At 36.5% G+C, this 18,460-nt stretch overlaps 2 long non-coding RNA genes across 10 annotated transcripts in view; both read left to right on the forward strand.

Moving 5' to 3' along the window:
- LOC144313048 (uncharacterized) overlaps nt 1–14,177 on the forward strand; it is a 27,046-nt gene extending 12,869 nt beyond the window's left edge. Inside the window, exon 2 of the long non-coding RNA XR_013378737.1 lies at nt 13,767–14,177. This is a non-coding gene — a long non-coding RNA (uncharacterized LOC144313048). The remainder of the gene's footprint in view (nt 1–13,766) is intronic.
- The window catches only part of LOC144313047 (uncharacterized), a 554,585-nt gene that overhangs the window by 43,385 nt on the left and 492,740 nt on the right, over nt 1–18,460 (forward strand). The window lies entirely within an intron of this gene.

Genomic DNA, 18,460 nt, shown 5'->3' on the forward strand with positions numbered 1-18,460 from the left:
TATTTGCTATGTGGTGAGTGCTCAGTAAATATTTATTGAATGAATAATAACCATCTTTACATTTTTCACCTGGGTTGCAAGACCATAAACAAATGATAACAAATGTAGTTCTGTTGTAAATTCAGTGGGTTAATTGTGTTCTTTATGTAAATAGTGATAAATGTAACTTTCCTATAATAATACAGAGTATCTCTAATGTGCTTCTGTTTTTTGAATTTCTACTGCCCTTGAACAGAAAGCAATTTGATAGCTTTTTCATTAGGAATTTTATGCATTTAATTTGAATATTGTATTCAGTCTTCAACATCAAAACAGATTATCTTATCTTTCCCTTCTATCTCTCCTTTTAATTTCAATCATAGATAGCTGTAATTTTAGGATCCAAAGGCCAAATGTTTTAATGATCATTCTACTTTGGAGAAGTGTACTGAAGAAGTCTGTCCTTGAGTTTGTGGTACCTGACAAGGAAGCCAGCAGAGATTGTTCGTGGCCAGGAGCACTTATTTTAAAAAATTGACCCTAAATAACACTGGCACTGTGGAAGAAGTCAGATATCAAAATACACTTTGCCTAATGAAGCTTCAATTTTAATATTAGAAGTTGGAAGTAGTACCCAAAAGGTAGTGAGGCTGGGAAAACAAATTTATGACCCACTCAAACTGAAAGTAGAGGGTATATATGGATTTAGGATTGATTCAAGCAAATACCTATCACCCATACTTATAGGCGCTGACAAAAACAACTCATGTTTTTAAAACCCTTTTTGGAAAGCCAGATTTAATTTATTTAGGGAGTGTGTGATCCTTAAATCCATGACACATTTCAGTAGATCCATTCAAAATAAAGATCTAGACTCAAGTGATATCATTCAAACTACGGCAAGATGACCCATTAGTAGATTGTGAAATCAATTAGTGTGTCATGATTGGTAAATTTTTTTTTTAAAAAAAGGACATATAGGGATCCCTGGGTAGCGCAGCGGTTTAGCGCCTGCCTTTGGCCCAGGGTGCGATCCTGGAGACTTGGGATCGAATCCCACGTCGGGATCCCGGTGCATGGAGCCTGTTTCTCTCTCTGCCTGTGTCTCTGCCTCTCTCTCTCTGACTATCATAAATTAAAAAATATATATATTTTAAAAAAAAGGACATATAATAGATCGAATCAAATATAGAAGGTATCATAGGGCATCACACATTATAAAACTTACAACAATTTCATTAACATTTCCTGTCAGTTACGTGATTGTAGCAGGTATGGCATCATCATGTAAAATACATTTCTCCCTGTGAATGGGATCAAAAATCTATAAGAGCCACCAGAGAATATTCAATTGGTTTGGATTGGGTTCATCTGACATAAAATGAAGAATAATTTCAGAGAGAGTTTTCCCAAGGGTATAAGGACTAGTCCCATAATAAGGACAAAGTCAAGTTGTCACTGATATCCATGAAGTAGGAAATTATTGAAATATAGAAGAGAATGTGTTGGAGTCCATTATTCATAATTCCCACAAACATGGCCTCATATGCTTTGCTTGCTGACGGTTCATAACTTGCTTAATCAGGTTTTGAGCTTCCCACCCAGAAGTTAAGCTCCTTGAAGTAGAAGTGGTCATATAATTCTTCTATGTGTCTTGTAATGCTGAGAATGTAGTGGTTACATAAAACATATGTGTTAGTTGACCAACTGGAAGAAATGTGAGTAGCTAAAGAAGATCATACGTGATTTGCATAATTTTGGTTGGCCCAGTAGTTATGCCCACTGTCTCTGTCATTAGCATACATATCAGTTTTCAAGTCAAGTCTGTTTTGAATTGATTAAAAATAGGACATGTGATAATTATCAAATATCAAAACACCTTTCAAAAATTCCAAATAGCTTATCACAGTCAGTTCTATTTTTTTTTTAAACTTTCGAATCTGTGGTTCTATCGAAAGAAGATCGCATTCTCCTGGCATGATTTGTTTTTCATTATAACGGTAAGCTTGGAATCCAGAAGAGGTTAGAAATGGTTTCAGATTCCTATTTAGAGTCTTTTATCTAATTCAGGTTTAGAGTCTGCTCCTCCTGCACAATCCAAAGTCGTTGAGTTAAATTAAACAAGAGATTCCTGAGAAGATGAAGCCAACCATGACTAACGTCTTGTCTCAGACACATGTCAAGCTTGGTTAAGAATTAGACTCCCCTTCGTTATTGCCTGGACAGAGGGAAGTCTCTTTTTTAGTATGACCCAGCATGAGTGAGCAGGTCTCATGTTCATTTGAAGCAATTTACTTTTGTATTCCTCTTTTGTAGTTCACAGCAGGTCTTTTTAGAAGGAATAGAAGGGCTCGCTCTGCAATCTACCTTTATTGTTTCACTGAAGAGTAGAAGCAAAACATATTTTAATCAAAAGAATTATACCTGAGTGCTCTAAGTGTTTCCAGAGCCAACAGAGAAGGCCCTGCTACATTTAAGGCCAGGGATGATGTTTTAAGAGGAAAATGTTGATGGTAAACTCATGGGGAAATAAAATCTTAGACTATTCTCAGTGACCTATCTCATTGGGTAGTAATCAGGAGATAAGGCCAGAAATTCCAGAGATTAGCTCCAGTAGATAAGATGCTCAGACTTCTAAAGAAAAAAAGACATTGCTAGGATACGCAATAAGTTCCATGGAACTTGAGTGCCACTGTTTTACAGCAGAGCCACCTTTCTATTGATTAGTGTTAATGAGATGAGGGGGTCCCACATTGATGGATTATCAAAGTCTACCTAATCTTGTTTTTTTTGCTATTTATCCTTTCTTGTTGCTATGGTTAGAAATATGTGCAAACTAAATCTTTGTTTCTTCTTTCACTTGACCTTATTCTGATTCATCAAAGTGATTCTCTTACACTCTGAACTATGCCAATTATTGTGTCTGTCAAGCCACACATTCATTAGAGTATTGGGACTAATGGACATGCTGTAAGAGCACATTCATCTTTAGAAATACGGTAAAAGCTAATTCTTTTGGCTCAGCAAAGCTCAGGTTGACATCTTGCCACTCTTCTGCTGCCAGGAATATCTGGTGACTTAATGAAGCAAAGATCTTAAACACGCAACTCAGTGGATTATTCAATATCAAGGTTTGCACTAGCGTCGGTGAAAAAGGATTAACACTTTCAGTTCTACGAAAGCAGAGGCAATGAATTAAAACACAAGAGGACTACCAGAATGGACAGTGCATCGGAAGGCTTACAGAGTAACTTGTACTTCAAGAGCCCATTGATCTGCCTTTTCATATGGAATTTAAAAAATAATCTTTTATATGCCGGTGGTAATACAATGGGATTAGTGAAGCCAATGGGCTGTGACTGTTTAAATATTAATTGGGACAGCAATGTCTAAATCAGTTGTTCTCAACCCTGACTGCATATTAGAATCACCGAGGGAGCTTTTAAAATTTGCCGATGATGCCTAGTTCCCCCTCCCCGCCCCCAGAGAGACCGTTTAAGTTGGTCAGGGGCAGTGCCCTGGCATCAGAATATTTTAAGAGCTCCCTTGGTGATTTGGATGTACAGTCAGCTTTGAGGACCATGAGTAAATAAATGCTAAAACAGAATAGTTTTTTGTTACCAGGATGCCTGATTCAAATATCCCATTTTTGAAAAAGATTCTCCATGGTGTATCTTTTGTTAAAACAATAGAACAAGCATCTTGTTTCATTCAATTCCAGTCACTTTGGTCTTTGCCCTGTGATAGCATATTATGAGTTGAATGCAATTAAAATATTTTGGCCATTTTCAGGAAGGCTTTTGAAATTTTCCAAATATATTCAATATGAAATTGATGCTCTAGAAAAGTCTCTTACTGTTTGCAACATCATGGAATTTGTTCACCAGACCAAAAAAAAAAAAAAAAAGTAAAATATACCCAAAAATTCTTTGCCAGTTCAATAAACAAGCAAACAAAACCCTTAAAACCTGTTTTTGTTTAGTTAGTTCAATTGACTAAAAAAAGGAGACAATTAGTTATTCATTAATTTGTGCCAGAAAAAAAAAGTGTTGTTATGAGAGGTAGTGATACACACACACACACACACACACACAGAGAAATGCTATGAAACCCTCATCCCACCATTAAAAAAAATTTTTTTTTAAGATTTTATTTACTTATTCATGAGAGACACAGAAAGAGAGAGAGGGAGAAGCAGAGGGAGAGGGAGAAGCAGGCTCCATGCAAGGAGCCCGATGCGGGACTCAAACCCGGGAACCCGGGATCACACCCTGAGCCAAAGGCAGGCACTCAAGCGCTGAGCCACTCAGGCATCCCCCACCATTAATTATCTATGGAGTTTTGATCAAGTCACCTCAGCCTTCCTTGGCCTCAAGGTCACAAGTTCGTGGTGGAGCTGAGATGAACACCCACGATTTTTGTCTCACACTCTGTGTTCTGCTGCTTGGGAAAAGAACAGTGAAGACCAAGAAGGTAAAGAAGGTGATGATGGGGGTACTGGAGTGGGGTGCTTTCTTAGGGATTAGACTGGTTTCTACATTTCTCTACAGGCTACCCCCCTACCCACATGTATCTGAGTGTGCCTGAGTTCTTGTGGAAAGGCTGATGTGAAGCCTGAATTCCTTCCTGGAGTCCAATGTGTGGCTGCTTGCCGGGGTGAGGACCTTCCGCAGCAGTGCTGAGCACAGACCCACAGCCACCACCCTCCTCTCGGGGCTCCCTGTGGCCTTTTGTTTTGCCACACATCCCTGCTAATGATTTCTCTGAACTTCCTCTAAGCTGGCCTCAACTGCAAGTACTTCTGTGCCTTGGATAATGACTTCCCGCCTTTCAGGTGGCTTCTTACTTAAATGCCATGGAAAGAGGAGCAACCCAGCCGGGGCAAGCAGGAGAGATGTCACAGGTACAGCGCAGCCTTTGGGGAGACTGGAACCTGATTTGGTTGGATTCCTACAGTCTTGTCCTACTTTCGTGTTTTGCCTCATTTTTTTTGGTTGTAAAAATGCAAAGCATTCACACTTCTTTGCTTTCTCTCCATGTCTTTGCTTTCCTAAAGATCTATATATTTTTCTCTGAATTCACTAACTTCACACATTTATATTCTAGTAATTCTGATACGTTTCTCTCTAATCTGAATTTCCTCTCCGATTAGTCTACCTGTGCAACATCTAACATACACATCTTCCTGATTTGATGCCATTTAGGACATATTTTTTGATTAGTCCTTTTTTCTTATTTTATTATGTATTTTATAATATAACGCTAAAAAGAATGGTCTGACAGTGCAGTTCTTTCATTGTATTCTTATAAAAGTGACATCTGTATGTTAGTAAATTGAACACCAATAAAAAATAAATTAAAAAAAAAATAAAAGTGACATCTTCTTTATCAGGTGTAATTACTAAACTTAGAAGCAGTATTTATTGACCATCATCATTTACTTTTTTCTGCTTCTTGCCCCAATTTAAAAATACGTTGCTATCTTCCACTTCGATCTTCTCTACTCCAATACATGTACTGTTTTCTGGCATTTTTTTTATAGCATGTTTTGTATGTGTTAGTGTGTGTATGCTGAATTTTGTCAAATGCATTTCCTGCATCAACCAAAGACATCAGGTGACTTTTCACCTTAGTTTGTTGACATGATGATGGATTGCATCATTTGATTTCAAATGTTGAACCAGCCTTGCATCCCTGGAATAACTCCAACTTGGTCATGGTGTATAATTCCTTTTACACACTGGTAGATTCAATTGCTAATATTTTTTGATTTTTTTTGCATCTAAATTCATGAGAGACATTGGTTTGTAGTTTTGTTTTGTTTTGTTTTAATGTTTTTTCAGTCTGGTTTTGAAATCAGAGTAATACTGGCTTCATGAAATGAGTTGGGGAATGCTGTTTCCTCTGCTGTTTTCTGAAATAGAGTGTAATTTAAAAAAAAATCAGTTTATTTAAACAAAAAGAATATATCATTCATTTCTCCTATCCCTCCAACCTGCACCCCCCACCCCCACCCCTCCTCTGGCAACCACCAACACCTGTTTTCTGGATCTATGAGTTTGGCATATGATTTAATTATTGTGTTTAATGATTCTACATAAAAGAGAGATCCTACAGTATTTGTCTTTCTCTTATTCAGTTTGCATAATGCCCTTGAAGTCCATCCATGTTTTTATAAATGGCAAGACCTCATTGTTTTTTACCACTAATATTCCATTGTGTGTGTGCTCATACACACACACACACACACACACACACACACACATCTTCTTTACATTCATCCATAATTGGACACTTAGGTTGTTTCCGTATTTTGGCTATGTGAATAATGCTGCAATGAACATTGGGTGCATGTATCTTTTTGAGTTAGTCCTTCTGTTTTCTTTGGGTAAATACCCAGAAGTGAAATTGTTGGATCATAGGGTAGTTCTATTTTTAATTTTTAAGGAGATTCCATACTGTTTTTCATAGTAACTGCACAAATTTATATCCCCACCAACAGTGCACAGGAGTTCTCTTTTTTCCATATTCTTTTTTAAAAAAATATTTTATTTATTTATTCATGAGAAATGCAGAGAGAGAGGCAGAGACATAGGCAGAGGGAGAAGGAGGCTCCCTGCTGGGAGCGTGATGTGGGACTCGATACCATGACCCTGGGATTATGCCCTGAGCCGAAGGCAGATGCCCAACAACTGAGCCACGCAGGTGTCCCGCTTTTTTCCATATTCTTGCCAACACTTGTTATTTCTAATCTTTTTTGGTAATAGCTATTCCAACAGGTATGAGCTGATATCTCACTGTGGTTTTGATTTGCATTTCCCTGATGATTAATGATATAGAGCATCTTTTCATATATACCTGTTGGCCATATGTATGTCTTCTTTGGAAAAATGTCTACTTAGATCTTCTGTCCATTTTTTACTCAAATTGTTTGGAGTTTTTTGGTATTGAATTGTATGAATTCTTTATATATTTGGATATTAAGTCCTTATCAGATATGTGATTTATAAATATTTTCTATGATTCAGTAGGTTGCCTTTTCATTTTGTTGTGCAAAAGTTTTTTAGTTTGATGTAGTCCCACTTATTTATTTTTGCTTTTGTTGCTTTTGTTTTTTGTATTGGATTAAAAAAAACTCATTACCGAAACTTATGTCAAGGAATTTACTACCTATGTTTTCTTCTAGGGTTTTTATGGTTTCAAGTTTTAGATTCAAGTCTTTAATCCATTTTGAGTGATTTTTTGTGTATGGTGTAAGATAGTGGTCCAGCTTCATCCTGGCTCTCTCATTTTTCTAGCCCCATTTATAGAAGAGAGTATCCTTTCCACAGTGTATATTCTTGGCTCCTTTGTTGTCAATTCATTGACCAGATAGGCACGAGATTATTTCTAGGCTTTCTATTCTGTTCCATTAATCTATCTGCTTATTTTTATGCTAATACCATGTTGTTTTAATTACTGTAGCTTTGTAATATTGTTTGAAATCAGGGACTAGGATGATTACAGCTTTCTCAAGATTGCTTTGGCTATTCAGGATCCTTTATGGTTCTATACTAATTTAAGGATGGCTTGTTCTATTTTTGTGAAAAATGCCACTGGAATTTTGATAAGGATTGCATTGAATTTGTACATTGCTTTGGGCAGTGTGGCCATTTTAGCAGTATTAATTCTTTCAATCCATGTGCATGGAATATCTTTTCATTTATTCATATTGTCTTCAATTTCTATAATGTCTAATAGTTTTCAATATACAGGTCTTTCACCTCCTTCGTTAAATTTATTCCTAGATATTTTATTTTTTTTGATGCAGTTGCAAATGAGACTGTTTTCTTAATTTCTCTTTGGTAGTTCATTATTGGTGTATAGAACACAACAGGTTTATTTGTTGTGTATTTGAATCCTGCAACTTTACTGAATTTGCTTGCTAGTTCTAACAGTTTTTTGGTGGAATCTTTAGGGCTTTTTATGTATGTCCTCTGCAAATGGTGACAGTTATGCTTCTTTTCCAATTTGGATGCTTTCTAATATCTTTTCTTGCCTTATTGTCATGTTGAATAAAAGTGGCAAGAGAGAGCATCCATGTCTTGTTATTGACCTTAGAGTGAAATGCTTTCAGCCTTTTACCATTGAGTATGATGTTAGCTGTGAGTTTGTCATATATAAGCCTTTATTATGTTGAGGTTTGTTCCCTCTATACCTGCTTTATTGAGAGTTTTTATTATAAATGGATGTTGAATATTGTAAAACTTTTTTTGTATCTGTTGAGATGATCATATCATTTTTATTCATTTTGTTAATGTGGTGTATCATATTATTGACACTTTGCAGATTTTTAGCTGTCTTTGCATCTTTGCAATGGTTCCTTCTTGATCATGGCGTACGAACCATATAATGCATTGTTGTTAAATTCAGTTTGCTAATAGTTTTTTGCAGATTTTTGTATCTCTGGTTCTCAGGGATATTGGCCTGTATTTTTTTTTTTTTTTTCAGTGGCATCCTTTCTTGGTTTTGGTGTTGGGGTAATGTTCGTCTTGTAAAATGAGCTTGAAGGAGTTCCCTCTTTTATTTTTAGGAAGAGTTTGAGAAGGATTAATGTTAATTCTTCCTTGAATGTTTGGTAGAATTCACTGTGAGGCCCTTTAGTTCTGGACTTATGTTTGCTGGGAGATTTTGGTTACTGATTCAGTCTCCTTACTAGTAATCAGTCTGTACAGATTTTCTATTTCATCATAATTTAGTCTTGGTAGGTTGTATGTTTCCTAGAATTTAACCATTTTTTCCAGGTTGTCCAATTTTTTGGCATATAATTTTCATAGTAGTCTCCTATGATTCTTTGTATTTCTCTGTTATCAGTTATAACATCTCTTTCATTTCTGATTTTGTTTATTTGCTTTTTTTTTCTTGGAGAGTGCAGCTAAATGTTGGTCAATTTCATTTATCTTTCCAAAGAACCAGTTCTTAGTTTCATTGACCTTTTCTACTGTCTTTTTAGTCTCTATTTCATTTATTTCTTCCCTAATTTTTGTTATTTTCTGTCTTCTATTAATTTTGGGCTTTGTTCTTTTTCTAGTTTCTTGAGGTATAAAGTTAGAAACTTTTTTGTTTCTTGAAGTAGGTTTGTATTACAATAAGTTTCCCTCTGAGAACTGCTTTTGTTGCATCTCCTAAGTTTTGATACGTTACATTTCCATTTTTGTTTGTCTCAATGTATTTTTTTGATTTTTGTTTTAATTTCTTCTTTGACTCATTATTGCTCAGTGGCATGTATATTTACTTTTCACGTATTAGTTAATTTTCTAGTTATTGTGTAATTAATTTTTAGTTTTGTACCATTGTGGTTTGAGAAGATGCTTGATAACATTTTAATCATTCTAAATTTATTTGTGGCCTAATATGTGATCTGTCTTGAAAAATGTTCCAGTACACTTGAGAAAAATGTGTATTCTCTTACTTTTGGGTGGAATATTCTGTAAATATTTGTTAGGTCCATTTGGTGTAATGTATCACTTAAAGCCAATGTTTCCCTATTGATTTTCTGTCTAGGTAATCTATCCATTAATTTAAATTGGATAGTAAAGTTTCCTTCTATTATTTATTGCTGTCTATTTTTTTAGGTCTGTAATACAGCATATTTTGAACATGTAGAACAGTATGAAAATAGTAGTGAGTACCTACTTGCTTCTTGACACTTTCCCCAAAACCATTTCTGTTAATTTGAAGGAATAAGATACTGCAGAAACATATAAATTAACCTGCATACCCTTTTTTCTTTCTTCCATTTTGTCTCCTGGCCTCCTCCAGGATAAGCTCTGTCTTAACTTTATTATCATCTCCATGCATGCTTTTTTATCATTAAAAGCATATATCCATAAATATAACATTTTATTCAAGTGACATTTTATGAAGTGCTATTCTGCAGCTTCTTTTTTTGGCTCAGTATTAAGATTTTTGAAATACATGGCTCAAATTTATATATTTTAACTCTTATATCATGTTCTGTTGAATATTCATACAATGTATTTTGCTAGTTGAGGTGCAATTAGTGTCTTTCCAGTCCTGAATTATTATAGACGGTGTTTCAGTGAACATTTCTGTTAACTGTGTCCTTGTGTAAACAGGTTGGGTTTTTTCTGTGTCCCGAATGCATTGTTGGTTGTGTAACAGCTCCTCTAAAATTAAACTCTCTTACCATTTACTACCAGGGGGCTGAAAGGCAAATTTCCTGGTTTCCATTTCATTTCAGTGCACTCTAGGAGTGTCAGTAGTAAGGTTCTGATCAGGACAATTAAAGAGGTTGAGCTACCTGGCTAGAGTAAAAGCAGCCTGTGGTGTGAACTCTTGGTAATTTATTGGTTCCTCTAACTGTAAATTTGCACTGCTCTTGCAGTAGATCATTTCTGATATGTCTCTTCCCCTTTGTTTTCTCTAATTTACCTTCTACTTGGAGCTTGGAGGAAATTATTCTGTTCACCCTTCTAGGATGAGAGGATTTTCTGTGAGGTCTTTCAGATATGTGCAATATGAGCTTCCTAGAGCAATCAGAGATTTAATGTTTGAGGTCACTGTTCTAACTTCCCATAAGATGAGCTGCTGCTCTTCTTGATGAAACTGGAATCACAATCACACATTTCTTTTGCTTTTTAAAAAATTTTTAAAGAAAGATTTTATTTATTTATTCATGATTTTAAATCTTTAAAATAAAGATTTTATTTATTTATTCAAGAGAGAGAGAGAGAGAGAGAGAGAGAGAGACAGGCAGAAGGAGAAGCAGGCTCCCTGCAGGAAGCCTGATATGGGGACTCGATTCCAGGATCCCGGGATCATGACCTGAGCCAAGGCAGATGCTCAACCACTGAGCCACCCAGGTGCCCCTCAATCACACTTTTCTGATAATTGCACTCAGCATTGGGCTACACTTTACCCCAACTCTACCTTGGGCTCGTTTCTGTAATAATAGGGAAGTATTTTCTGCAAAGCTACATCAGATAATTTTAACAATTGAGGAAACATAAGAGATTGTGTAATATTGCATTTTTAAGTGATGTCACTGAGCTCCATGCTTCATGGAATTGCTTCCTTCTTTCCTTCTCTCATGTCTGGGTAGATGTAGGTCAAATTTTGCTTCTTCCTGTAACCTGAGCTGCTTCCAGTTGGGAAAGGATGCTGGTTTACATTACACTGTTCTCCTTGTACTCCGATGAACTCAAGAAAAGTTGACTAAGCTAGACTGCATAGACCACCACTCCCCTCACCCAATTTTTTGTTCTGGAGACAGCCTCATATTTGATGCTTATAGTATCCTGCAGAGCTATCAATTTCTGTCTTATATGCAACTTTCATATTTTTGCAGCAGAGTTTTTCTACTTCTATCATATTGTTCACAAATACTTTCAACTTGAGCCACATTAGTTCCATTAGAGAAAACAGAACAAGGGCCAACATTAAAAAATAGAGAGGATCAATTCCTTGAATCAGTATCCTGATTGAACAGTACTCATGGCTCCTCCACTTTCAATAAACCATATAACATTTGAAACCAGGAAAATTTTAGGTGATGTTGCCTACTCCAGGTGAGTTACAGTCTTTATTTGAGCTTTCATCAGCTGAGCCGAGCTCTGATTATTCCACTATGTTAGGAGTTAGGATGGCATGAATGGGTAATGCTATTTTGACACCAAAGTCTGTATTTATCATAGGAAGAAACATGAACATACCTTCCATTGTCAAATTTCCCTTGAAAGAAGGGCTACCCTCTACATTCCCAACCTTTTGCTTCTGGCTGGTACCTATAAGCTGGTGCCATCACTATTAGAAAAAAATCATATTAATTTTCCACAGAAATGGGAAATCTTTTAAGTATTCTAATTCTCATAGGTAAAAATATGGGTCAGATCAAACCAAACCAAACTAAACCAACCAACCAACCAACCAACCAAACAAACAAACAAAAACTCAAACAAAATAAAGTAAGAGATAGTGTTAGTCCTAAGAGGTTAGTTGCCTCACATCATTGGCTTGTGTTTTTATCTAAACCCATACACAGGCCTAACATGGTATATGAAAACAAAGTGGCCCTCCCATCTTGGCTAAGGAGAAAGGATATGACTGGGTCTGTTTACCATAATTACTTGATTTTTCGCCTTAAGCTGTGCAGCTTGTTGTGTTGGCATGCCCATGTGTGAGCATGTACTATTGCCACTCTCCATGATGCTAATTTATTTAAATCCAGACAATCTGCTACAGATTCTTCCTAAACTGAGCTGTCAGTTTACCCTCCCTTGGGGTGACATGGTGATGTCTGGGATCCCAACACTGGGCCTTCCATTCCTTTATCCTAGTTCTGATCTGAGGGGAAGGAGTGACTGAGCTTTGCCTGCCCAGAGCAAGAAAGAATCTCCTAAAATTAATCATTTGTCGCTTGTGAACTTCTAGTCTTTTGCCCATTATTCAAATTTCACTGCTTGAGGATTTTGATTTTGAGCTCTTACTGATAGTAGATGATCAGAATACACAGACTTTAATCAGTCAACTAGTGTATGTTAGAAATGTACTGTAGGTCTCTATTTAGGGTAGGCAATAAGCACTTATATGGCTCTTGCCTTTGATAGTAAGTAACTTAGATGGTTTAGTAGTCCATGGATGATTTGGAAAGTGTGTGTAATTCATATCAGTGGGTAATATTCAGATGAAACATACTAGGAGGGCCAATGCCATGCACTGAGCGGGACAGTACTGTAGCACTGGAGTGCCAGTAGCCATCCTTGATCAACTGTGGAAGCTGCCTTGAATACTGCCATAGATCACAGGAACTGTTTTTTTTTTTTAATAATAAATTTATTTTTTATTGGTGTTCAATTTGCCAACATACAGAATAACACCCAGTGCTCATCCCGTCAGGTGCCCCCTCAGTGCCCGTGTCACCCTTTCACCCCCACCCCCTCCCCTTCCACCACCCCTAGTTCGTTTCCCAGAGTTAGGAGTCTTTATGTTCTGTCTCCCTTTCTGATATTTCCCACACATTTCTTCTCCTTTCCCTTATATTCCCTTTCACTATTATTTATATTCCCCAAATGAATGAGGACATATACTGTTTGTCCTTCTCCGATTGACTTACTTCACTCGGCATAATACCCTCCAGTTCCATCCACGTTGAAGCAAATGGTGGGTATTTGTCATTTCTAATGGCTGAGTAATATTCCATTGTATACATAGACCACATCTTCTTTATCCATTCATCTTTCGATGGACACCGAGACTCCTTCCACAGTTTGGCTATTGTGGACATTGCTGCTATAAACATTGGGGTTCAGGTGTCCCGGCGTTTCATTGCATCTGAATCTTTGGGGTAAATCCCCAACAGTGCAATTGCTGGGTCGTAGGGCAGGTCTATTTTTAACTCTTTGAGGAACCTCCACACAGTTTTCCAGAGTGGCTGCACCAGTTCACATTCCCACCAACAGTGTAAGAGGGTTCCCTTTTCTCCACATCCTCTCCAACATTTGTGATTTCCTGCCTTGTTAATTTTCCCCATTCCCACTGGTGTAAGGTGGTATCTCATTGGGTTTTGATTTGTATTTCCCTGATGGCAAGTGATGCAGAGCATTTTCTCATGTGCATGTTGGCCATGTCTATGTCTTCCTCTGTGAGATTTCTGTTCATGTCTTTTGCCCATTTCATGATTGGATTGTTTGTTTCTTTGGTGTTGAGTTTAATAAGTTCTTTATAGATCTTGGAAACTAGCCCTTTATCTGATATGTCATTTGCAACTATCTTCTCCCATTCTGTAGGTTGTCTTTTAGTTTTGTTGACTGTATCCTTTGCTGTGCAAAAGCTTCTTATCTTGTTCGATAAAGGAGGCAAGACTATCCATTGGAAGAAAGACAGTCTCTTCAATAAATGGTGCTGGGAAAATTGGACATCCACATGCAGAAGAATGAAACTAGACCACTCTCTTACACCATACACAAAGATAAACTCAAAATGGATGAAAGATCTAAATGTGAGACAAGATTCCATCAAAATCCTAGAGGAGAACACAGGCAACACCCTTTTTGAACTCGGCCACAGTAACTTCTTGCAAGATACATGCACAAAGGCAAAAGAAACAAAAGCGAAAATGAACTATTGGGACTTCATCAAGATGAGGAACTGTTTTCCTACAAATAAATGCAGATGCCAAAAATGGTAACATGAATGAAGATCATGAGTTTTTACATCTTTGTTGACTTGATGGCTGGATGGGATCTGGTTAGTTAGGAGCTTCTTACTACTCTCTGCCCCTCAAAACCACCACACCATCTCCAGCCTCTAGCAGTCTTTCAGGTTTACTCAGTGTGTTTCACGAATACCATTATCATATATAAAGTGATGTGGAAATATTTGTAAAGCTCTCTTTAGATCAGTATTCTTAGCCCTAGCTGTACTTTAGGATCACCTGAGAGCTTTAAACTAAAAAGACCCACTACTGGGCCCAATAGATAATTAAATGAGAATTTCTGGATAAGACGAGGGCAGTGGCATTTTAAAAGTTCTCCCTAGATGATTTGAAAGTGATGCTAGGGCTGAGTACCATTGCTTTGGACTGAAATTCAGACTAGAGGAATGCATATTGGAGGTTAAAGTGGGCAAAAGAAATACATAGGAAGGAGGTGGGGTAAGGCTTTGTGATTTGATTGAGGCTAGAAGTTGAGAAGCCAGGTTGGGACTGAGTGATGCCCAAAGAGTACTCACTCTGAAAGATTTACCTTCTTTATTTTTAACTCTCAGATTCTTGGAATACTCACCTTTGTGCCCCAGCATTACATTTCTAAATCCTATACTGCAGTTCCTTTTAATTGCCGGAGGACAGAGCTTATAGAGGGAAGTGCTGGCTGCCCCACACAAATTGTTCTCTCAGAAAAGAGGTTTGTAGGGAGATCTAGGAAGTTCTAGGTCTAGGAATTTCCAGTGGTGATCAACAGTTAGGTGAACCATGATCCAAGGTGAATCTGGGCATGGTGGGGAAGTGCACGTGTTTGTAGGAGTCACTTTGAAGTGGACTAGTAAAAAAAATGACAGAAATTTGCTTTCATAGTGTACTAGAGAAAGGTCATACTTGAAACTAGGGGTGAATAGTTGAATTGCATAGATAATGAAATAGAACTCATTGCCCGTGTATGTGTTTGTGTGTGTAGAATGGTTACATCATCCATTTTACTCTTCACTACAAATACCCGGTCTGGTGAAGTAGGCCAATTTGCCCAAAACCAGCCCAACAAATGATTATTTAACTGAATTGCCAATTCTTCAAATAGCCAGTTTGTCATTTTCCCACTTATTTCCATTTACAAGAAACTTAGGTATTCAAATGTGAGTAAAATTAATCATATTACATTGAAATTTAAAAATTTATTGCTAGAAACACAAATTAATGCTTGCATGTTAATTTCAGGAATCGACACAGGAATTTTAAGTATATGTAAGATTTTTAAAAAATAGAAAAGTAAATAACTTTTAAACACAATTGATAGAAATAAGAAGTAGCCAAAATAATCAACTCACAAAAAAATTTTGACTTCTAACAAATGGAATATATTGATCTGGCAATGGTTTGAAAAGGTATTTGCAAAACCTGAAGACCATTCAAAATAGTGGAGAGGAAGTGAGAATGCATGGAAGGTATATGTGTCACTACCATTTTTGGTGACAGTGATGAGACAGTAAGTATAAATGAAGAAAGAACAATAAAAGAACAAAAAAGCATAAATTTATTAAATCTTACAAATACTAAAACCTTAAACATGCTAAAAGATGGGTAAGTGTAAACAAGACAGAGACAAGAACAATCACATTACTTGTTAAATTTTGACAACTAATTGCTAGAGATCACATATTAAAGTTGATGTACTTATTGATAGAAGAGAATTGGAAAGACATCTGGATAACTGCAAAGTGTCCTTAAGAAATTCTGAGATCAGTCAACTAAGACTTTGCAAAAATCTTCAAAATGTCATAAGCCATCCTGTCTTATATAAATCACTATAAGCTTTATAACTAGTTGCTTTTAAAAAATATTTTCAGAAATAGATACATTAGTAAATATGCCAGTTGGCCACTTAGCATGTTGATTTTTTTGTGAACTGACTAGAATGGTAAGGTACATAGTGACAGCAGAATTTTCCCCATTTTCTAAAGTGACTAAGTTTCATAGATAAAGGAGCAAAATTCACGTCTGTTTTATGTGCACCAAGGTATGGTTGCATGTTTCTTAGAAACCTGAAGACTGTAGACTAGATGATTCAAGCTCATGTCTGACATTTGAGAGGTACAATAAAAATAGTTCATAAAGCATACTAATTAAAAGATATCAGATAAAGAATATGAAATGTAAAATAGCTAATTGCAAGAAAACCTCCTACCAAGCTTTTTAGAAACACACATAGTGTCACTTGAGCTCTTATGGAGAAGAAATAAATCCAAAGCTAGAGAGCTCCAAGTGCCAGTATATATAAGAAAATTGTCACTTCCAGATCTAGGATGGTATTTGGCACATGGTATGACATATGTCATCTTCACTGCAAGCACTTTCTTATGCATATGGTCCCTGCAGCTAGAGAAGCCCATCTACAGTCTATTTTATCAATAGTGAAGACACCCAGACTGAAAATAATCTTGCATTAAATAAAATCAACTTATATTTGACCAAGAAAGCAGTATATATTTTATAGATACACTTTTTTCATTAAACCATTATTGCAGAAAATACTGTGTACCAATGGTACAGAATAATTCCATGCCTTCATTCTAAACATTAATTGTATTATAACAAGAGTTTAAGAGTGTTCGTTAAGTATAAAGGATTTGCTGTGGGTTCTGTGAGTCTCATACCTGACTAACTTGGAAAAAAGAAAAAAAACCTTTCGTTTTTCAATTAAAAATGGCTTATGACTTTTAGATCCATTTTTTCTGATATGTAGTATTGGGAATACTATTAGTCAATAAAACTTAAAGATGTAACTTTCAAAAGGGAGTTTGGCACAAATTCCTTGATTATATCTGACCATTCTCCTTTTTTTTTTTTTTAATTTTTATTTATTTATGATAGTCACACACAGAGAGAGAGAGAGGCAGAGACACAGGCAGAGGGAGAAGCAGGCTCCATGCACCGGGAGCCTGACGTGGGATTCGATCCCAGGTCTCCAGGATCGTGCCCTGGGCCAAAGGCAGGCGCCAAACCGCTGCGCCACCCAGGGATCCCTCTGACCATTCTCCTAAAGTGAAATTGTTAAGTAGCTAATATGAAAATGCAGTATGTTAAAGGCAAACTTGTAAGGTTTTTAGAGGAAAATCTAAAAACCTTAGGTGCACATCATTTATGAGTTCTGTATTGATTCTTTGCTGTCTTTAAAAATGCAGGAAAGTAATTTTAGAAACTAAAATAGACCATAATTTAAGTGCTGTTTTTAATAGTGAGAAACAATATTTTAAAAAATACATTTTACTCGGTGTGGCAAGTAAATCTCTATAGACATTAAAAGAACTCACAGCTAAACGTCAGCTGCTATTTTTAAATGTTGGAAAGGACCAAGGGATTATTTTGAATATCAAATAAATGGAATTCGGAAATGCCCAGGAGTTCAGAAAACTAAAACTAACACTGTAGTTGAAGAAAAACACCACACTGCTAAAGAAATCTTTGTCATACGATTTGCAAAAATGGCTTAGCACTTTTCCACTACTCTGTGGATTAGAGCCAGAGAATCTAGACTTTGGTAAATTACAGTGGAATTTTAGTGTCATGCTTTTTATGGTGGTGCCATATTTGATGCAGAGTCTCCACAGGCAAAAAACATTTAACTCCATCTCTCTTTCAAATTATTTTTGGCAGCTACAATGACTGTCATAAGAGCCTGTCTAGATATTTTAGCTCAACTTCTGGTCCTGTGGTAGAAGTGTACCGTTCCACTCTCCTTGAAATGGGACATGACCACGTGACTTACTTTGTAGAATGAAAGGTGATTGGAAGGGGTCTATCATTTCTGGGTGGAAGCTTTAAGAGGCCTGTGCCATTTACTATATTCTCTTTTCCTCTGTCACAATAATGGACACCTGTCTGAGGGGAGAGTCTTTGTCAGCTTGATGCCTGGAGAAAGGGTATATGGGGGCCTACAGTCGACACAGTGGATATGAGAAATAAGCCTTTGTTGTTACAAGGCATTAAAATTTGGGGCATTGTTTATTACTGTAACATAATGTGTATCTTAACTCAATTTAATAATAATAAAAGCAGCAAATTAGCTACAATCCCAGAAGAGAAAACCAACTAAGAGAAATATAACGCAAACTACTTGCAAAGGAGACAGTACTTATTATATAACATGTGAAGAAATATAGACAGTGAGAAAATTAATAATTAAGACAGTGTGTTAAAATTTTTTATTTGATTTTAACATGTGACACGGAATTTGCCAGTAGTCTTGTGTCATTTTATTTTATTAGATGG

Source organism: Canis aureus, chromosome 4 (genome assembly GCF_053574225.1).
Source record: "Canis aureus isolate CA01 chromosome 4, VMU_Caureus_v.1.0, whole genome shotgun sequence".
Classification (NCBI taxonomy): domain Eukaryota; kingdom Metazoa; phylum Chordata; class Mammalia; order Carnivora; family Canidae; genus Canis; species Canis aureus.